A 23725-nucleotide genomic window follows, 5' to 3' on the forward strand; every position below is an offset into this window, starting at 1 on the left:
ATCCATTTTATTTTTTAGATGTAAAATTATAATGTTTAATATGACGTTTGTTATCAAATTACTGGCAACCTACACTACCCTCAGGGCCTTTGACACTTTCTTGAGAGGCTTACTGTCTGAAATTTCTCCTTTAAACATTTATTCATTCAATTCTTGAAGACTTTTCTTTGGAATTCCCTATTAAACGGTGAACTACCCAAGAAAAAGTACATGTTAAGCTGGTGGTTTAAGGTACATTCTGTGGATTCTTGGGTCTCATAAAAATGATCTAGAAAGCCTAAAAAGTTTTGCTTTTTTTTTTTTTACTTCTTTATTGGAGTATAATTGTTTTACAATGGTGTGTTAGTTTCTGCATTATAACAAAGTGAATCAGCTCTACATATACATATATCCCCATATCTACTCCCCCTTGCATCTCCCTCCAACCCTCCCTATCCCATCCTTCTAGGTGGTCACAGGGCACCGAGCTGATCTCCCTGTGCTATGCGGCTGCTTCCCACTAGCTATTTTATATTTGTAGTATATATTAGTCCATGACACTCTCTCACTTCGTCCCAGCTTCCCCTTCCCCCTCCCTGTGTCCTCAAATCCATTCTCTACATCTGCGTCTTTATTCCTGTCTTGTCCCTAGGTTCTTCATAACCATTGTTTTTTTTTTTTAAGATTCCATATATATGTGTTAGCATACGGTATTTGTTTTTCTCTTTCTGACACCTCACTCTGTATGACAGACTCTAGGTCCATCCACCTCACTACAAATAACTCTAATTTGTTTCCTTTTATGGATGAGTAATATTCCATTGTATATATGTGCCACATCTTCTTTATCCATTCATCTGTCGATGGACACATAGGTGGCTTCCATGTCCTAGCTATTGTAAATAGAGCTGCAATGACCATTTTGGTACATGATTCTTTTTGAATTATGGTTTTCTCAGGGTATATGCCCAGTATTGGGATTGCTGGGTCATATGGTAGTTCTATTTTTCATTTTTTAAGGAACCTCCATACTGTTCTCCATAGTGGCTGTACCAATTTACATTCTCACCAACAGTGCAAGAGGGTTCCCTTTCACCACACCCTCTCCAGCATTTATTGTTTGTAGATTTTTTAATGATGGCCATTCTTATTGGTGTGAGGTGACACCACATTGTAGTTTTGATTTGCATTTGTCTAATGATTAGTGATGTGAAGCATCCATTCATGTGTTTGTGGGCAATCTGTATATCTTCTTTGGAGAAATGTCTATATAGGTCTTCTGCCCATTTTTGGATTGGGTTGTTTGTTTTTTTGATATTGAGCTTCATGAGCTGATTGTAAATTTTGGAGATGAATCCTTTGTCAGTTGCTTCATTTGCAAATATTTTCTCCCATTCTGAGGGTTGTCTTTTGGTCTTGTTTATGGTTTCCTTTGCTGTGCAAAAGCTTTTAAGTTTCATTAGGTCCCATTTGTTTATTTGTGTTTTTATTTACATTTCTCTAGGAGGTGGATCAAAAAGGATCTTGCTGTCATTTATGTCATAGAGTGTTATGCCTATGTTTTCCTCTAAGAGTTTGTTAGTGTCTGGCCTTACATTTAGGTCTTTAATCCATTTTGAGTTTATTTTTATGTATGGTGTTGGGGAGTGTTCTAATTTCATCTTTTCCATGTAGCTGTCCAGTTTTCCCAGCACCACTTATTGAAGAGGCTGTCTTTTCTCCATCGTATATTCTTGCCTCCTTTATCAAAGATAAGGTGACCATATATGTGTGGGTTTATCTCTGGGTTTTCTGTTCTGTTCCATTGATCTATATTTCTGTTTTTATGCCAGTAACATACTGTCTTGATTACTGTAGCTTTGTAGTATAGTCTGAAGTCAGGGAACCTGATTCCTCCAGCTCCGTTTTCCTTTTTCAAGATTGTTTTTGCTTTTCGGGGTCTTTTGTTTTTCCATGCAAATTGTGAAATTTTTTGTCCTAATTCTGTGAAAAATTCCATTGGTAGTTTGATAGGGATTGCATTGAATCTGTAGATTGTTTGGGCCATATAGTCATTTTCTCAATGTTGATTCTTCCAAATCAAGAACATGGTATAGCTCTCCATCACTTTGTATCATCTTTAATTTCCTTCATCAGTGTCTTATTGTTTTCTGCATACAGGTCTTTGGTCTCCTTATGTAGATTTATTCCTAGGTATTTTATTCTTTTTGTTGAAATGGTAAATGGGAGTGTTTCATTAATTTCTCTTTCAGATTTTGCATCTTTAATGTATAGGAATGCAAGACATTGCTGTGCATTCATTTTGCATCCTGTTACTTTACCAAATTCATTGAATAGCTCTAGTAGTTTTCTGGTAGAATCTTTAGGATGTATAGCATCATGTCACCTGCAAACAGTGACAGTTTTACTTTTTTTTCCAATTTGGATTCTTTTTATTTCTTTTTATTCTCTGATTGCTGTGGCTGAAACTTCCACAATTATGTTGATTAATAGTGGTGAGAGTGGGCAACCTTGTCTTGTTCCTGGTCTTTGTGGAAATGGTTTCAATTTTTCACCATTCAGAATGATGTTGGCTGTGGGTTTATCATATATGGCCTTTATTATGTTGAGGAAAGTTCCCTTTATGCCTACTTTCTGGAGGATTTTTTTCATCAATGGGTGTTGAATATTGTCAAAAGCTTTTTCTGCATCTGTTGAGAAGATCATATGTTTTTTCTCCTTCAATTTTTTAATATGATTTATCACATTGATTTGTGTATAGTGAAAAATCCTTGCATTCCTGGGATAAACCTCACGTGATCATGGTGTATGATCCTTTTAATGTGCTGTTGGATTCTGTTTGCTAGTATTTTGTCGAGGATTTTAACATCTATGTTCATCAGTGATATTGGCCTGTAGTTTTCTTTCTTTGTGACATCTTTGCCTGGTTTTGGTATCAGGGTGATGGTGGCCTCTTAGAATGAGTTTGGGAGTGTTCCTCCCTCTGATATATGTTGGAAGAGTTTGAGAAGGATGGGTGTTAGCTCTTCTCTAAATGTTTGATAGAATTTGCCTGTGAAGCCATCTGGTCCTGGGCTTTTGTTTCTTGGAAGATTTTAATCACAGTTTGAATTTCAGTGCTTGTGATTGGTCTGTTTATATTTTCTATTTCTTCCTGGTTTAATCTCTGAAGGTTGTGCATTTCTAAGAATCTGTCCATTTCTTCCAGGTTGTCCATTTTATTGTCATGTATGTGCTTGTAGTAATCTCTCATGATCCTTAGTATTTCTGCAGTGTCAGTTGTTACTTCCTTTTCATTTCTAATTCTATTGATTTGTGTCTTCTCCCTTTTTTTTTGATGAGTCTGGCTAATGGTTTATCAATTTTATTTATCTTCTCAAAGATCCAGCTTTTAGTTTTATTGATCTTTGTTATTGTTTTCTCTGTTTCTATTTCATTTATTTCTGCTCTGATCTTTATGATTTCTTTCCTTCTGCTAACTTTGGGGTTTTTTTGTTCTTCTTTCTCTAATTGCTTCAGGTGCAAGGTTAGGTTGTTTATTCGAGATGTTTCTTGTTTCTTAAGGTAAGATTGTATTGCTATAAACTTCCCTCTTAGAACTGCTTTTGCTGCATCCCATAGGTTTTGGGTCGTTGTGTTTTCATTGTCATTTGTTTCTAGGTTTTTTTTTAAATTTCCTCTTTGATTTCTTCAGTGACCTCTTGTTTATTAAGTAGTGTATTGTTTAGACTCCATGTGTTTGTAGTTTTTACATAATTTTTCCTCTGATTGTTATCTAGTCTCTGAGCATTGTGGTCAGAAAAGTTACTTGATATGATTTCAATTTTCTTAAATTTACCAAGTCTTGATTTGTTACCCAAGATATGATCTATCCTGGAGAATGTTCCATGAGCACTTGAGAAGAATGTGTATTCTGTTGTTTTTGGATGGAATGTCCTGTAAATATCAATTAAGTCCATCTTGTTTAATGTATCACTTAAAGCTTGTGTTTCCTTATTTATTTTCATTTTGGATGATCTTTCCATTTGTGAAAGTGGGGTGTTGAAGTCCCCTACTATGATTGTGTTACTGTCGATTTCCCCTTTTATCACTGTTAACGTTTGCCTTATGTATTGAGGTGCTTCTGTGTTGTGTGCATAAATATTTACAATTATTATATCTTCTTCTTGGTTTGATCCCTTGATCATTATATACTGTCCTTCTTTGTCTCTTGTAATAGCGTTTATTTTAAAGTTTAGTTTAGCTGATATAAGTATTGCTACTCCAGCTTTCTTTTGATTTCTTTGTGCATCAAATATCTTTTTCCATCCCCTCACTCTCAGTCTGTGTGTGTCCCTAGGTTTGAAGTGAGTCTCATGTAGACAGCATATATACGCATCTTGTTTTTGTGTCCATTCAGCCAGTCTATGTCTTTTGCGGGGGAGAATTTAATTGATTTACATTTAAGGCAATTATTGATATGTATGTTCCTATTACCATTTTCATAATTGTTTTGGGTTCATTTTTGTACGTCTTCTCTTGTGTTTCTTGCCTAGAGAAGTTCCTTTAACATTTGTTGTAAAGCTGGTTTAGTGGTGCTGAATTCTCTTAGCTTTTGTTTGTCTGTAAAGGTTTTAATTTCTCCGTCAAATCTGAATGAGATCCTTGCTGGGTAGAGTAATCTTGGTTGTAGGTTTTTCTCTTTCATCACTTTAAATATGTCCTGCCCCTCCCTTCTGGCTTGCAGAGGTTTTGCTGGAAGGTCAGCTGCTACCCTTATGGGGATTCCCTTGTATGTTAATTGTTGCTCTTCCGTTGCTCCTTTTAATATTTTTTCTTTGTATTTAATTTTTGATAGTTTGATTAATATATGTCTTGGCGTGTTTCTCCTTGGATTTTTCCTTTATGGATTCTCTGCACTTCCTGTGCTTGATTGACTGTTTCCTTTCCCATATTAGGGAAGTTTTCAACTATAATCTCTTCAAATATTTTCTCAGTCCTTTTCTTTTTCTCTTCTTCTTCTGGGTCCCCTATAATTCGAATGTTGGTGCATTTAATGTTGTCCCAGAGGTCTCTGAGACTGTCCTAAATTATTTTCATTCTTTTCTCTTTATTCTGCTCTGTGGTAGTTGTTTCCACTATTTTATCTTCCAGGTCACTTATTCGTTCTTCTGCCTCAGTTATTCTGCTATTGATTCCTTCTAGAGAACTTTTAATTTCATTTACTGTGTTTTTCATCATTGATTGTTTGCTCTTTAGTTCTTCTATGTCCTTGTTAAATGTTCCTTGTATTTTCTCCATTCTATTTCCAAGATTTTGTATCATCTTAACTATCATTACTCTGATTTGTTTTTCAGGTAGACTGCTTGTTTCCTTCTCATTTGTTTGGTCTGGTGGGTTTTTACCTTGCTCCTTCATCTGCTGTGTAATTCTCTGTCTTCTCATTTTGCTTAACTTACTATGTTTGGGGTCTCCTTTTCGCAGGCTTCATGTTCGTTATTCCTGTTTTTTTTAGTGTCTGCCCCCAGTGGGTAATGTTGGTTCAGTGGGTTGTGTAGGCTTCCTGGTTGAAGGGACTGGTGCCTGTGCTCTGGTGGATGAGGCTGGATCTTGTCTTTCTGGTGGGCAGGACCGCATCCAGTGGTGTGTTTTGGGGTGTCTGTGGCCTTATTATGATTTTAGGCAGCCTCTCTGCTAATGGGTGGTGTTTTGTTCCTGTCTTACTAGTTGTTTGGAACGGGCTGTCCAGCACTGGAGCTTGCTGGTCATTGAGTGGAGCTGGGTCTTAGCATTGAAATGGAGATCTCTGGGAGAGCTCTTGCTGATTGATATTACAGGGGACCAGGAGGTCTCTTGTGGTCCAGTGTCTTGAACTCGGCTCTCCCACCTCAGAGGCTCAGTCCTGACACCTGTTTGGGACACCAAGACCCTGTCAGCCACATGGATGCAGCATCAGTTGCCATTATTGTTGCTTTCTTTCTCTCTCAACACCTGAGCATGATAACATACACCCTCTTTCTTCTAAATTGGGAGAAGCTGAAGGAGAGCTGGTGGGAGCAGGAGGAGCCACAGTCACAGTTGATGTTTGATTCCAATGAAGTCAAAACAGTGCGAACCTCCCTACTCTTGCGCCCTGCACCAACTTTCTCAGCACACGATCTGCCACGTCACCACCTAAAAAGATTTTGTTTGCAGTTTTAAAAATGTGTAAGTTTTGAATGAACAAAACCCTCAAATACAGGTGTCATGTATCAAATTTAATATATTGGAGCACAGTAATGCCTTAACTTTTGATTATTTTGGTTAACTTTGTAATATGAATTAATTAAAGATTTGCATCTATAGATTAGCTTTATATTAGTAAAATGCCACCCTCTTTTTGTATTCTTATTGGAAGAGGATCAGCATACAATTTGTTTGGTAATACAATTCTTCTGAGAATAATTGCCATAAGCTATTAGTTACACTACTCCTACATATTTCTCTCTACACCTAATTGTGCCCTTCATACTTTTCCATCCAGTCCACTATCCCATCTTTCCTCTCATCAAAACCCTTCAGGCTTTCTTAAATATATGTTTTACCAGGCACTCATTTACTCCCTTATGTCATGTCTGATAGGGGCTCCAAAAGCCTCCTTTTTACTCACTCCTCTCAGTAATCTGATTTCCCCCAGACCCCAGCCATTTTTGCCTTCTTCTCTCAACAGTGCTGCTTTCTGAGGCTCTTTCAATGTACCACCTGTTCTGACAGCTGGGGACTAATTTTAACTAGGGAGCGAGTAGTCTTTCTGGAAGGGGATGAGGGCACAGGCAGTTCTGACTAAAACTTGGTAAACAGGGCTGAATCTAACCAGATGCTACCAACCGAACATGCTGCTGCCTAAAGTTTACTCAGAGGTGAGTAACAGCTTGAGGACCTGACAGTGTAATCCAGAGGAAGGAATAGTGCAATGATCGTAATTCCTTCCGTCTTTTTTCCCCTAGCTTTTTTTCTTCAGCCCCTAACTCTACATGCAACTTTGGGCAAGTCACTTTCCTATCTGAGTTTCCTCATCATGGTGTACAGAATTTAAAAAGTTGGAGTCAAATAGCCTAGAGTCAAATTAACCTGATTGCATGATCTTGAGGTCTAACACCCTATGATTAGGTGCTAAAAAGAGAAAGAAAGGCCCAGGGCTACTGGGAATGAAGAAAGGCCCTGGGGTTGAGAGTAGATAAGTTCCAGGAGGAGAGAAACCTTGTATAGGTTTCACTAGATGCTATGTGGTGAGATGACAATAGATATAGAGGAGTAGAGGCCTGGGGATGGTGATGGACTAGGGCACACTGGAACAAAAACCAAACTTTTCTTGTTTTGCAGTGTTGTTCTGCCCTAAATTACTATCGTCCAAACCCTTGCAGTGTGTCACCAGATGTCTCATTGCTGTCTGCCCTGCATTCTACCACTCAGCTTTGTAATTCCTTTTGCACATGACCTTAAGACTAAGTTTCCTAAAGTGCAACTTCATTCATGCCAGTCCCCTTCTTTAAAAATATCAGCCAGTGATTTCCCATGGCCTACAGAATAAAATAGAAACTATTCTTGCTTTTGAGGTCCTTCTTCATCTGTCCTCAACTAGTTTCCAAGTCTTACTCACTTCTCCCCTGCAGGTACTCAATGCACACGTCACTCTGGATTCCTTTTTCTTCCAACATGTAATGTCTATACTCACCTTAGTTGACAATCCTATCCATACTTCATGGTCCATCTCAAATGACCCTGTGTCTCTCAACTCTACCTCTTTGGAGTGCTCTGATGGTACCTTTCATAGGCAATTCCCACATTTTGCCTTGTGTGTGATTGCTTTTTGTATTAAATTTCCCTTTCTTAGGTGTAAGATCCCAGAGGGTAGAGACTCCACGTCATTTCATCTGTATCAGTTTCTTCTATCTAATCCCTACAATTGTGCCTAGTATGTTTCTGTGTGCATTGAGACTCAATAAATATTTATTGAAATAAATGTAATATTTAAAAAATCTGCTTTCTCCAAACTCAGTTCTTTTTGTTCTGTTTTCTAAGTAATTAAAAAGGATTTTGAGCTATAAGACTTTTAGGGAACCATTCTGGCAGGGCATTTGGGTAGTTGTTCTAGTACTATTTTCCAGCTTTAACCTGATGTTCATCCCTATTGAAGCCAGCAAGTCTCTTAATATACTGGGGGCAGCTAAGAAAAAGTTTGTGACTGACTATTGAGTTACAACAATGTCTACTGAGATCAGAATGAGGACAATACCTATTATGATATACTTTCAAAGGTTTCATATATTGCCCCTTTTTATTTCCTACTCTAGGATTCTAGAACCTCCACAAAGCAAACCTGATTATCTCAAACTGCCAGGGTTCTAGGGTTTCTGTCCATGTTACACTGTTCCTCCCACCAATTTCCCAGTGAAAACGTAGTACACATTATCCTTAAACTTCCACTTCAGAGCAGGTTAAACAACATTTCCTTGGGAACAGTTGATAGTATTTCCAACAAATGGAGAGGTGAAAATTGCATCTGTGGTCACTGTTAGGTACTATTATCTACTTAATGCAGAATTGTGCTATGTATTCTGGGGCCCAAGGGACTGTGGAGTAAGAAAAATTAAATGAAAGTACTTAGAATTGAGTATTTGGATGGGAACTTAACAATTTTTAGTCCTGTGAGAGGCAGGGATTTTTGTAGATGAGACAACTGAAATAAAATTGGAGAGACACTGGGAGCAATTGGTTCAAGATAGTGGAGTAGAAGGACGTGAGCTCACTCCCTCTTGTGAGAGGACTGGAATCACAGCTAACTGCTGAACAATCATCGACAGGAAGACACTGGAACTCACCAAAAAAATACCCCACAACCAAAGACAAAGGAGAAGCCGCAATGAGATGGTAGGAGGGGTGCAATCACAATAAAATCAAATTCCATAACCACTGGGCGGGTGATGCACAAACTGGAGAACAATTATAGCACAGAAGTCCACCCACTGGAGTGAAGGTCCTTAGCCCCACATCAGGCTTCCCAACCTGGGGGTCCAGCAAGGGGAGGAGGAATTCCCAGAGAATCAGACATTGAAGGCTAGTGAGATTTGATTGCAAGACTTCAACAGGACTGGGGGAAACAGAGACTCCACTTTTGGAGGGCACACACAAAGTAGTGTGTGCATGAGACCCAGAGGGAAGGAGCAGTGACCCCATAGGAGATGATCTCCTGCTGAGGCATGGGGTAGATGTGGCTTACTGCAGGGACAAGGACACAGGCAGCAGAAGCTATGGGAAGTACTCCTTTGCATAAGTCCTCCTGGAGTCCACCATTAGCCCCACCAAAGAGCCTGTAGCCTCCAGTGCTGGGATGCCTCAGGCCACAAAACCAACAAGGAGGGAACTCAACCCCACCCATCAGCAGACAAGAAGATTAAAGTTTTATTGAGTTCTGCCCACCAGAGCAACACCAGCTCTACCCACCACCAGTCCCTCTCATCAGGAAGCTTGCATAAGCCTCTGAGATAACTTCATCCACCAGAGGGCAGATAGGAGAAGCAAGAAGAACTACAGTCCTGCAGCCTGTGGAACAAAAACCACATTCACAGAAAGACAGACAAAATGAAAAGGCAGAGGACTTTGTACCAGGTGAAGGAACAAGATAAAATCCAAGAAAAACAACTAAATAAAGTGGAGATAGGCAACCTTCTACAAAAAAAATTCAGAATAATGATAGTGAAGATGATCCAGGACCTCAGAAAAAGAATGGAGGCAAAGATCGAGAAGATGCAAGAAATGTTTAACAAAGACCTAGAAGAATTCAAGAACAAACACCTAGAAGAATTAAAGAACAAACACCTAGAAGAATTAAAGAACTGACAAACAGAGATGAATAATACAATAACTGAAATGAAAAACACACTAGAAGGAATCAATAGCAGAATAACTGAAGCAAAAGAACGGGTAAGTGACCTAGAAGACAGAAGGGTGGAATTCACGGCCACGGAACAGAATAAAGAAAAAAGAATGAAAAGAAATGAAGACAGCCTAAGAGACCTCTGGGACAATGTTGAATACACCCACATTCACATTATAGGGGTCCAAGAAGGAGAAGAGATAGAGAAAGGACCCAAGAAGGTATTTGAAGAGATTATAGTCAAAAACGTCCCTAAGGTCTCCCAAGATAGGGGGTTGGCCAATCTGGGGTGTCCGAACCATCCAGAGAAGCTGGCAGGGAAGAGGCAACTCTTAACGCTTTTTGCTTCCGCAATCCTTTCCCCGGGACCACAAATCCCAGAAGTCACTGCGGCCGCCCCCTCCCCATTATTACCCTCTGAGGCTGGTAGTCTGGGACGACTGGGGCAGGAGTGCCCTCTAGTGGCAGACGAGAGCATCGGTGCACAGACACCCACAGCTCGGGAGCGTGGGAAACTGCGGCTGCACAGGCTGAGTACTCGGAGAGGACAGACCCGGTGGTACTGCGAGGTCCATCCTGTCAGCAGGTGGTTAATTTTCAGATGAAACAAAAACTCACTAATTTAGAGACAAAAATCACCACGTTCGGAGGAGCTTCAAGATGGTGGAAGAGTAAGACATGGAGATCACCTTCCTCCCCACAAATACATCAGAAATACATTTACATGTGGAACAACTCCTACAGAACACCTACTGAACGCTGGCAGAAGACCTCAGACCTCCCAAAAGGCAAGAAACTCCCCACGTACCTGGGTAGGGCCAAAAAAAAGAAAAAACAGAGACAAAAGAATAGGGACGGGACCTGCACCAGTGGGAGGGAGCTGTGAAGGAGGAAAGGTTTCCACATACTAGGAAGTCCCTTTGCAGGCGGACACTGCAGGTGGCGGAGGGGAAGCTTTGGGGCGATGGAGGAGAACACAGCAACAGGGGTGCAGAGGGCAAAGCGGAGAGATTCCTGCACAGAGGATCCGTGCTGACCAGCACTCACCAGCATGAGAGGCTTGTCTGCTCACCTGCTGGGACGGGTGGGGGCTGGGAGATGAGGCTCCAGTTTCGGAGGTCATATCCCAGGGAGAGGACTGGGGTTCGCTGCATGAACACAGCCTGAAGGGGGCTAGTGCACCACAGCTCGCTGGGAGGGAGTCTAGGAAAAAGTCTGGAGCTGCCGAAGAGGCAAGAGACTTTTTCTTGCCTCTTTGTTTCCTGGTGTGCAAGGGGAGGGGATTAAGAGCGCTGCTTAAAGGAGCTCCAGAGATGGGCATGAGCCGCGGCTATCAGCGTGGACCCCAGAGACGGGCATGAGACGCTAAGGCTGCTGCTGCAGCCACCAAGAAGCCTGTGTGCAAGCACAGGTCACTATCCACACCTCCCATCCTGGGAACCTGTGCAGCCCGCCACTGCCAGGGTCCCGTGATCCAGGGACAACTTCCCTGGGAGAACACACGGTGCACCTCAGGCTGCTGCAACGTCATGCCAGCCTCTGCCGCCACAGGCTCGCCCCGAATCCTGTACCTCTCCCTCCCCACGGCCTGAGTGAGAGAGCCCCCTAATCAGCTGCTCCTTTAACCCCATCCTGTCTGGGCGAAGAACAGATGCCCTCAGGCGACCTACACGCAGAGGTGGGGCCAAATCCAAAGCTGAAACCCAGGAGCTGTGCAAAAAAAGAAGAGAAAGGGAAATTTCTCCCAGCAGCCTCAGGAGCAGTGGATTAAATCTCCACAATCAACCTGATGTAGCCTGCATCTGTGGAATACCTAAATAGACAATGAATCATCCCAAATTGAGTAGGTGGACTTTGGGAGCAACAATATATATATTTCTTTCACTTTTTTTCATTTTGCGAGTGTGTATGTGTATGCTTTTGTGTGTGATTTTGTCTGTATAACTTTGCTTTTACCATTTGTCCTAGGGTTCTGTCTGTACTTGTTTGTTTTTTCAGTATAGTTTTTAGAGCTTGTTATAATTGGTGAACTTGTTTTTTGGTTTGGTTGCTCTCTTCTTTCTTTCTTTCTTTTTTTGTATTATATTTAAAAATTTTTTTAATAATTATTTTTTATTTTAATAACTTTTATTTTATTTTATTTTATTTACTTCTTTCTTTCTTTCCTTCTTTTTCTCCCTTTTTTTCTGAGCCCTGTGGATGACAGGCTCTTGTTGCTCCAGCCAGGCATCAGGGCTGTACCTCTGAGGAGGGAGAGCCACGTTCAGGGCATAGGTCCACAAGACACCTCCCAGCTCCACATAATATCAAATGGTGAAAATCTCCCAGAGACCTCCATCTCAATGCCAAGACCCAGCTCCACTTAATGACCAACAGGCTACGGGGCTGGACACCCTATGCCAAACAACTAGTCAGACAGGAATACAACCCCACCCATTAGAAGAGATGCTGTCTAAAATCATAATAAGGCCCCAGGCACCCCAAAACACACCACCAGATGTGGACTTGCCCAACAGAAAGACAAGATTCAGCCTCATCCACCAGAACACAGGCACTAGTCCCCTCCACTAGGAAGCTTACACAACCCACTGAACCAACCTTAGAAACTGGGGGGTAGACACTGAAAACAACGGGAACTATGAACCCACAGCTGGCGAAAAGGAGACCCCAAACACAGTAAGTTAAGCAAAATGAGAAGACAGAGAAACACACAGCAGATGAAGGAGCAAGGTAAAAACCCACCAGACCTAACAAATGAAGAGGAAATACGCAGTTTACCTGAAAAAGGATTCAGAATAATGATAGTAAGGATGTTCCAAAATCTTGGAAATAGAATGGAGAAAATAAAAGAAACGTTTAACAAGGACCTAGAAGAATTAAAGAGCAAGCAAACAGAGATGAACAACACAATAAATGGAATTAAAAATTCTCTAGAAGGGATCAATAGCAGAATAACTGAGGCAGAAGAACTGATAAGGGACCTGGAAGGTAAAATAGTGGAAATAATTACTGCAGAGTAGAATAAAGAAAAAAAGAATGAAAAGTATTGAGGACAGTCTCAGAGACCTCTGGGACAACATGAAATGCACCAACATTCGAATTATAGGGGTCCCAGAAGAAGAAGAGAAAAGGAAAGGGACTAAGAAAATATTTGAAGAAATTATAGTTGAAAACTTCCCTAATATGGGAAAGGAAACAGTCAAGTAGAGGAAGTGTAGAGAGTCCCATAAAGGATAAATCCAAGGAGAAACACGCCAAGACACATATTAAACAAATTATCAAAAATTAAATACAAAGAAAAGATATTAAAACCATCAAGGGAAAAACAACAAATAACACACAAGGGAATCCCCATAAGGTTAACATCTGATCTTTCAGCAGAAACTTTGCAAGCCAGAAGGGAGAGGCAGGACATATTTAAAGTGATGAAGGAGAAAAACCTACAGCCAAAACTACTCTACCCAGAAAGGATCTCATTCAGATTTGATGGAGAAATTAAAACCTTTACAGACAAGCAAAAGCTAAGAGAATTCAGCACCACAAAACCTGTTTTACAACAAATGCTAAAGGAACTTTTCTAGGCAGGCAACACAAGAGAAGGAAAAGACCTACAATAACAAACCCAAAACAATTAAGAAAATGGTAATAGGAACATACATATCAATAATTACCTTAAATGTAAATGGATTAAATGCCCCAACCAAAAGACACGGACTGGTTCAATGGATACAAAAAAAAGACTCATATATATGCTGTCTACAAGAGGCCCACTGCATACCAAGGGACACATACGGATCGAAAATAAGGGGATGGAAAAATATATTCCATGAAAATGGAAATTGAAAAAAAGCTGGAGTAGCAATTCTCATATCAGACAAAATAGACTTTAAAATAAAGACTATTACAAGAGACAAAGAAGGACACTACCTAATGATCAAGGGATCCATCCAAGAGGAAGATATAAGAATTGTAAATATTTATGCACCCAACATAGGAACACCTCAATACATAAGGCAAATACTTAAAACCATTAAAGGGGAAATCGCCAGTAATGCAATCATAGTAGAGGATTTAACACCCCACTTTCTCCAATGGACAGATCATCCAAAATGAAAATAACTAAGGAAACACAAGCTTTAAGTGATACATTAAACTAGATGGACTTAATTGATATTTATAGGACATTCCACCCAAAAACAACAGAATACACATTTTTCTCAAGTGCTCATGGAACGTTCTCCAGGATAGATCATATCTTGGGTCACAAATCAAGCCCTGGTAAATTTAAGAAAATGGAAATCGTTTCAAGTATCTTTTGCAACCACAATGCTATGAGACTAGATATCAATTACAGGGAAACATCTGTAAAAAATACAAACACATGGAGGTTAAAAAATACACTACTTAATAACCAAGAGATCACTGAAGAAATCAAAGAGGAAATCAAAAAATACCTAGAAACAAACGACAATGAAAACACCATGACCCAAAACCTACGGGATGCAGCAAAAGAAGTTCTAAGAGCGAAGTTTATAGTAATACAGTCCTACGTCAAGAAACAAGAAATATCTCAAATAAACAATCTAAACTTACATCTAAAGTAATTAGAGAAAGATGAACAAAAACCCCCAAAGTTAGCAGAAGGAAAGAAATCATAAAGATCAGACCAGAAATAAGTGAAAAAGAAATGAAGGAAACAATAGCAACAATTGATAAAACTATGAGCTGGTTCTTTGAGAAGATAAACAAAATTGATAAACCATTAGCCAGACTCATCAAGAAAAAAAGGGAGAAGACTCAAATCAATAGAATTAGAAGTGAAAAAGAAGTAACAACTGACACTGCAGAAATACAAATGATCATGAGAGATTACTACAAGCAACTATATGCCAATAAAATGGACAACCTGGAAGAAATGGACACATTCTTAGAAATGCACAACCTGCCGAGACTGAACCAGAAAGAAATAGAAAATATGAACAGACAAATCACAAGCACTGAAATTGAAACTGTGATTAAAAATCTTCCAACAAACAAAAGCCCAGGACCAGATAGCTTCACAGGCAAATTCTATCAAACATTTAGAGAAGAGCTAACACCTATCCTTCTCAAACTCTTCCAAAATATAGCAGAGGGAGGAACACTCCCACACTCATTCTACGAGGCCACCATTACCCTGATACCAAAACCAGACAAAGATGTCCCAAAGAACGAAAACTACAGGCCAACATCACTGATGAACATAGATGCAAAAATCCTCAACAAATACTAGCAAACAGAATCCAAAAGTACATTAAAATGATCATACAGCATGATCAAGTGGGGTTTATCCAAGGAATGCAAGGAATCTTCAATATACGCAAATCAATCAATGTGATACACCATATTAACAAACTAAAGGAGAATAACCATATGATCATCTCAATAGATGCAGAGAAAGCTTTTGACAAAATTCAACACCCATTTATGATAAAAGCCCTGCAGAAAGTAGGCATAGAGGGAACTTTCCTCAACATAATAAAGGTCATATATGACAAACCCACAGCCAACATCGTCCTCAATGGTGAAAAACAAACCATTTCCACTACGATCAGGAACCAGACAAAGTTGCCAACCCTCACCACTATTATTCAACATAGTTTTGTAAGTTTTAGCCACAGCAATCAGAGAAGAAAAAGAAATAAAAGAAATCCAAATTGGAAAAGAAGTAAAGCTGTCACTGTTTGCAGATGACATGATACTATACACAGAGAATCCTAAAGATGCTACCAGAAAACTACTAGAGCTTATCAATGAATTTGGTAAAGTAGCAGGATAAAAAAAATAATGCACAGAAATCTCTTGCATTGCTATACACTAATGATGAAAAATCTGAAAGTGAAACTAAGAAAACAGTCCCATTTACCATTGCAACAAAAAGAATAAAATACCTAGGAATAAACCTACCTAAGGAGACAAAAGACCTGTATGCAGAAAATTATAAGACACTGATGAAAGAAATTAAAGAGGATACAAACAGATGGAGATATATACCATGTTCCTGGATTGGAAGAATCAACATTGTGAAAATGACTCTACTACCCAAAGCAATCAACAGATTCAGTGCAATCCCTATCAAACTACCACTGGCATTTTTCACAGAGCTAGAATAAAAAATTTCACAATTTGTATGGAAACACAAAAGACCCCGAATAGCCAAAGCAATCTTGAGAAAGAAAAACGGAGCTGGAGGAATCAGGCTCCCTGACTTCAGACTACACTACAAAGCTACAGTCATCAAGACAGTGTGGTACTGGCACCAAAACAGAAATATAGATCAAAGGAACAGGATAGAAAGCCTAGAGATAAACCCATGCACATATGGTCACCTTATGTTTGATAAAGGAGGCAAGAATATACAGTGGAGTAAAGACAGCCTCTTTAATAAGTGGTGCAGGGAAAACTGGACAGCTACATGTGAAAGAGTGAAATTAGAACACTCCCTAACACCATACAGAAAAATAAACTCAAAATGGATTAAAGACCTAAATGTAAGGCCAGGCACTGTCAAACTCTTAGAGGAAAACATAGGCAGAACACTCTATGACATAAATCACAGCAAGATCCTTTTTGACCCGCCTCCTAGAGAAATGGAAATAACAACAAAAATAAAGAAATGTGACCTAATGAAACTTGAAAGCTTTTGCACCTTAAATGAAACCATTAAGAAGATGAAAAGACAGCCCTCAGAATGGGAGATAATATTTGCAAATGAAGCAACTGACAAAGGATTAATCTCCAAAATTTACAATCAGCTCATGCAGCTCAATATCAAAAAACAAACAACCCAATCCAAAAATGGGCAGAAACCTAAATAGACATTTCTCCAAAGAAGATATACAGATTGCCAACAAACACATGAAAGGATGCTCAACATGATTAATCATTAGAGAAATGCAAATCAAAACTACAATGAGATATCATCTCACACCAATCAGCATTGCCATCATCAAAAAATCTACAACCAATAAATGCTGGAGAGGGTGTGGAGAAAAGGGAACCCTCTTGCACTGTTGGTGGGAATGTAAATTGATACAGCCACTATGGAGAACAGTATGGAGCTTCCTTAAAAAACTAAAAATAGAAATACCATACGACCCAGCAATCCCACTACTGGGCATATAGCCTGAGAAAACCATAATTCAAAAAGATTCATGTCCCACAATGTTCATTGCAACTCTATTTACAATAGCCAGGACATGGGAGCAACCTAAGTGTCCATCAAGAGATGACTGGATAAAGAAGATGTGGCACATATATACAATGTAATATTACTCAGCATAAAAAGAAATGAAATTGAGTTATTTGTAGTGAGGTGAGTGGACCTAGAGTCTGTCATACAGACTGAAGTAAGTCAGAAAGAGTAAAACAAATACCTTATGCTAACACATATATATGGAATCTAAAAAAAAAATATGGTCATGAAGAACCTAGGGGCAAGACGGGAATAAGGACACACACCTACTAGAGAATAGACTTGAGGATACAGGGAGTGGGAAGGGTAAGCTGGGACAAAGTGAGAGAGTGTCATGGACATATATACACTACCAAATGTAAAATAGGTAGCTACTGGGAAGCAGCCGCATAGCATAGGGAGATTAGCTCAGTGTTCTGTGACCACCAGAGGGGTGGGTTAGGGAATGACAGAGGGAGGGATACGTAAGAGGGAAGAGACATGGGGATATATGTATATGTATAAGTGATTCACTTCGTTATAAAGCAGAAACTAACACACCATTATAAAGCAATTGTACTCCAATAAAGATGTTAAAAAAAAAAAGTCCCATACATGGGAAAGGAAATAACCACCCAAGTCCAGGAAGTGCAGAGAGTCCCCTGCAGGATAAACCAAGGAGAAACATGCCAAGACACATAGTAATCAAGTTGACAAAAAAAATGACAAAGGAAAATAATTAAAAGCAACAAGGGAAAAATGACAAATAACATACAAAGGAGCTCCCATAAGGTTAACAGCTGATTTCTCAGCAGAAACTCTATAAGCCAGAAGGGAGTGGCACGATATATTTAAACTGATGAAAGGAAAGAACCCACAACCAAGATTACTCTACCTGGCAATGATCTCATTCAGATTCGATGGAGAAGTCAAAAGCTTTACAGGTAAGCAAAAGCTAAGAGAATTCAGCACCCCCAAGCCAGCTCTACAACAAATGCTAAAGAAACTTCTCTAAGCGGGAAACCCAAGAAAAGAAAAGGACCTAGAAAAACAAACCCAAAACAATTATGAAAATGGCAATAGGACCATACATATTGATAATTACCTTAAATATGAATGGATTAAATGTTCCAACCAAAAGACTCAGGCTCAATGAATAATACAAATACAAGACCCGTATATATGCTGTCTACAAGAGACCCACTTCAGACGTAGGGACACATACAGACACAAACAATATTACTAAATAAACAAGAGATCACTGAAGAAATCAAATAGGAAATCAAACAATACCTAGAGACAAATGACAACAAAACCACAATGATCCAAAACCTATGGGATATAGCAAAAGCACTTCTAAGAGGGAAGTTTATAGCAATACAAGCCTAACCCAAGCAACAAGAAAAATCTCAAATAAACAATCTTACCCTACACCTAAAGGAACTAGAGAAAGAAGAACAAACAAAACCCAAAGTTAGCAGAAGGAAAGAAATCACAAAGATCAGAGCAGAAATGAATGGAATACAAACAAAGAAAACAATAGCACAGATCAATAAAACTAAAAGCTGGTTCTTTGAGAAGATAAACAAAATTGATAAACCTTTAGCTGGGCTCATCAAGAAAAAGAGGGAGAGAATTCAAATCCAAAAAATTAGAAATGAAAAAGAAGTTACAATGGACACCACAGAAATAATAAGCAGCGTAAGAGACTCCTACAAGCAACTCTATGCCAACAAAATTGACAACCTGGAAGAAATGGACAAATTCTTAGAAAGGTATAACCTTCCAAGACTGAAGCACCAGGAAGAAATAGAAAACACGAAGAGAGCAAACATAAGTAATGAAATTGAAACTGTGATTAAAAATCTTCCAACAAACAAAAGTCCAGGAGCAGAAGGCTTCACAGGTGAATTCTATCAAATATTTAGAGAAGAGCTAACACCCATTCTTCTCAAACTCTTCCAAAAATTTAGAGAGGAAGGAACATCCCCAAACTCATTCTATGAGGCCACCATCACCCTGATACCAAAACCAGAAAAATATATCAAAAAAAGAAAATTACAGACCAATATCACTGATGAACAAAGATGCAAAAATCCTCAACAGAATACTAGCAAAGAGAATCCAACGGCACATTAAAAAAATCATACAGCATTTTCAAGTGGGGCTTATCCCAGGAATGCAAGGATTCTTCAATATATGCAAACCAATCATTGTGATACACCATATTAACAAATTGAAGAAAAAAACCATATGATCAACTCAATAGATGCAGAAAAAGCTTTTGACAAAATTCCACACCCATTTAGATAAAAACTCCCCAGTAAGTGGGCACAGAGGAACCAACGTCAACATAATATGGGCCATATATGATAAACCCACAGAAAACATCATTCTCAATGCTGAAAAACTGAAAGCATTTCCACGAAGATCAGGAATAAGACAAGGATGTCCACTCTCACCACTATTATTCAACATAGTTTTGGAAGTCCTAACCACGGCAACCAGAGAAGAAAAAGAAATAAAATAATCCAATTTGGAAAAGAAGTATAACTTTCACTGTTTGCAGATGATATGACACTATACATAGAGAATCCGAAAGATGCCACCAGAAAAATACTAGATCTAATCAATGAATTTGGTAAAGTTGCAGGATACAAAATTAATGCACAGAGATCTCTTCCATTGCTATACACTAACAACGAAAGTTCAGAAAGAGAAATTAATGAGACAATCCCATTCACCATTGCAACAAAAAGAATAAAATACCTAGGAATAAACCTACCTAAGGATATAAAAGACCTGCACTCAGACAACTATAGGGCACTGTTGAAAGAAATCAAAGATGACACAAACAGATGGAGAGATATACCATGCTCCTGGATTTGAAGAATCAATTGTGAAAATGACTATACTACCCAAAGCAATCTACAGATTCAATGCAATCCCTATCAAATTACCAATGGCATTTTTTACAGAGCTAGAAAAAAATTCTTAAATTTGTATGGAGACACAAAAGACCCCGAGTAGCCAAAGCAATCTTGAGGGAAAAAATCCGAGCTGAAGGAATCAGACTCCCTGACTTTAGACTATACTACAAAGCTACAGTAATCAAGATAATATGTTACTGGCACAAAAACAGAAATATAGATCAATGCAAAAGGATAGAAAGCCCAGAGTTAAACCAACGCACCTATGGTGAACTCATCTATGACAAAGGTGGCAAGGACATACAATGGTGAAAAGACAGTCTCTTCAATAAATAGTGTCAGGAAATCTGGACAGCTACATGTAAAAACATGTAATTAGAACACTCCCTAACACCATACACAAAAATAAACTCAAAATGTATTAAAGACCTAAATGTAAGACAGGACACTATAAAACTCTTAGAGGAAAACATAGGCAGAACACTCTTTGACATAAATCACAGCAAGATCTTTTTTGACCCACCTCCTAGAGTAATGGAAATAAAAACAAAATTAAACAAATGGGAACTAATGAAACTTAAGAGCTTTTGCACAACAAAGGAAACTATAAACAAGATGAAAAGACAACCCTCAGAATGGGAGGAAATATTTGCAAATGAATCAATGAACAAAGGATTAATCTCCAAAATATATAAACAGCTCATGCTGCTCAATATTAAAAAAACAAACAACCCAATCAAAACATGGGCATAAGACCTAAATAGACATTTCTCCAAAGAAGACATACAGATGGCCAAGAGGCACATGAAAAGTTGCTCAACATCACTAATTATTAGAGAAATGCAAATCAAAACTATAATGAGGTATCACCTCACACTGGTCAGAATGGGCATCATCAGAAAATCTACAAACAACAAATGTTGGATAGGTTGTGGAGAAATGGGAACCCTCTTGCTCTGTTGGTGGGAATGTAAACTGATACAGCGACTATGGAGAACAGTATGGAGGTTCCTTAAAAAACTAAAAATAGAACTACCATACGACCCAGCAATCCCACTTCTGGGCATATACCCTGAGAAAACCATAATTCAAAAAGAGTCATGTACCACAATGTTCATTGCAGCAACATTTACAATATCCAGGACATGGAAGCAAACTAAGTGTCCATCAACAGATGAATGGATAAAGAAGATGTGACACATATATACAACGGAATATTACTCAGCCATAAAACGAAACGAAATTGAGTTATTTGTAGTGAGGTGGATGGACCTAGGTTCTGTCATACAGAGTGAAGTAAGTCAGAAAGAGAAAAACAAATACCATATGCTAACACATATATATGGAATCAAAAAAACAAAAAATGGTTCTGACAAACCAAGGGGCAGGACAGGAATAAAGACACATAGGTAGAGAATGGACTTGAGGACACGGTGAGGGGGAAGGGTAAGCTGGGACGAAGTGAGAGGGTACCATTGACATATATACACTACCAAATGTAAACCAGATAGCTAGTGGGAAGTAGCTGCATTACACAGGGAAATCAGCTTGGTGCTTTGTGACCACCTAGAGGGGTGGGATAGGGAGGGTGTGAGGGAGATGCAAGAGGGAGGGGATATGGGGATATATGTATACATATAGCTGATTCAGTTTGTTATACATCAGAAAATCACACAACTTTTTAAAGCAATGATACTCCAATAAATATGTTAAAAAAAACAGACACATGCACCCCAATGTTCATTGCAGCACTATTTACAATAGCTAGGTCATGGAAGCGATCTAAATGCCCATCAAATGACGAATGGATAAAGAAGAAGTGGTACATATATACAATGGAATATTACTCAGCCATAAAAAGGAACGAAATTGGATCATTTATAGAGACGTGGACTAACGTAGAGACTGTCATACAGAGTGAAATATGTCAGAAAAAATCCCAAATATAATATATTAACGCATAAATGTGGAATCTAGAAAAATGGTACAGATGAACCAGTTTGCAAGGCAGTAGTAGAGACACAGATGTAGAGAACAAACGTATGGACACCAAGGGGGAAAGCGGAGGGGGACATGGTGGTGGTGGGATGAATTGGGAGGTTGAGATTGACATATCTACACTAATATGTTTAAAATAGAAAATTAATAAGAACCTGCTGTATGAAAAATAAATAAATAAAATAAAATTAAAAAAAATTGGAGAGGCACTTATCTAACAGTGTGAAATACTGTGGATTAAATTTGTGAAAAATATTTTCTATTTATGGAAAATACATGGAGAAAACAAACAGCACAGTGCCAAATTTTAAAATAGAAGAGATTAAATTTTAATTCCTCTGCCTGAAATTCATCTTAGATGTCAATTTAGATAGTATAAAAAATGCAAGGGTATAAAGGTCAAAAATATTCATTCAATTTTTAATATTTGTTACTTAATTTATATCATTTTATAGTATAATTTTATCAAAATGTGCCTTTCAAATAAGAATTATTGATGCATTTACTGGTTTTATAATTCCAGATCATCTTTAGCACAATTAACTATGTTTCAAATGTAAGCAAGGTAACACTGGTGAAAATGGGAGAGCAAAGAACCTCTGAAAATTCTCTACTCCATAAAAGTAATGGAGATCACTGATCTTTTAAAAAGTCATAATCAACTTTTTCAGAACTCTGAAAATTAATCAAAAGCTTGAAGCAATGAGGAAATACAAGAGACTCAAGATAAACAGCTGAATCTCAGTAAGAATAGTCAGTTTCTTGGCATTATAACTTGCCCTAGTTCCACACTCTGCTTCCACTTCTGCAGTGTTCCTGAGCTCCAAGAGATCAGAATTATGGTAAAAACTATCAGCCTGGAAGCCATCAGTGGTGGAAGAATGGGAAGCAAACTCTTTCAAAGCTTCATTCCCAGATAATTTTCACTATTTAAACTCTCTGGAGGTTTGCTGGAAAACCCTCCTTGCAAACTTGTCTTTATTTGACTTGACTCGGAGTTTGTCCAGTGGAAAAGACTTTTTCCCCTCTGGGACATTTGTTAAAAACAATCAAAGGGAATCAAAGGCAATAATTTAACTTCACAGAGATGGTGCACAACAGATAGGAGAAACATTAGACTAACAAAAAATCTTAAAAAGAAAAGTTGTAGAATAAGATGTCCATAGGGGTTTTGAAAAGCTTTGACGTATTCCTGAGAATTTGGAAACAACATGCATGCATTGGACTCTGTGCATTCCCAGGATGGTATGCATACTCAGAAAAGACTTGAGAAGACACCGCCTTGACACTTATAACTTATGTAGAGGCTCTGATCAAGCAGAAAGTGAAGTAGGCCATAACACATATACACAAATAGCCCCTTGGCAACCACTGAGAGACTCATTGGTTCTAGGTGTTTGAAAATCTTTGTCCAATCATTAGCTAACATATAAGCTAACTGAGCAGAGACTTCAGTGACCACATAAGATATAGAATACAGACTTTACAAAATTAGTTTCAAAAATTCAGTAAACAACAACAAACAAAACAACAATAAACACTGAAGAGGGGAATGGCCCAAATGGGGGAAATAATTGAGTTTTATAGGAGCACAGTTTTGTATATTATTGAATTAAGTTGTTATTAATCTGAACCAGATTGTTATAATATGTAAAATATAATCCTTAGGGTTATCACTAAGACAACAAAATAGAAAAATATAGTAAAGGA

The 23725-nt window shown here is 38.5% G+C and overlaps 1 long non-coding RNA gene across 1 annotated transcript; it reads right to left on the bottom strand.

The window, feature by feature from the left end:
• Nucleotides 1-291: 291 nt before the first annotated feature.
• Nucleotides 292-23489, bottom strand: LOC309653129. Its single transcript, XR_014259002.1, has 2 exons — nucleotides 20475-23489; nucleotides 292-16425 (listed from the first exon to the last, which is right to left on the bottom strand). It is a non-coding gene; the product is annotated as an uncharacterized lncRNA (long non-coding RNA).
• Between the last annotated feature and the right edge of the window lie 236 nt (nucleotides 23490-23725).

This window comes from Balaenoptera physalus (genome assembly GCF_965194825.1).
Source record: "Balaenoptera physalus genome assembly, chromosome: X".
Taxonomy (NCBI): domain Eukaryota; kingdom Metazoa; phylum Chordata; class Mammalia; order Artiodactyla; family Balaenopteridae; genus Balaenoptera; species Balaenoptera physalus.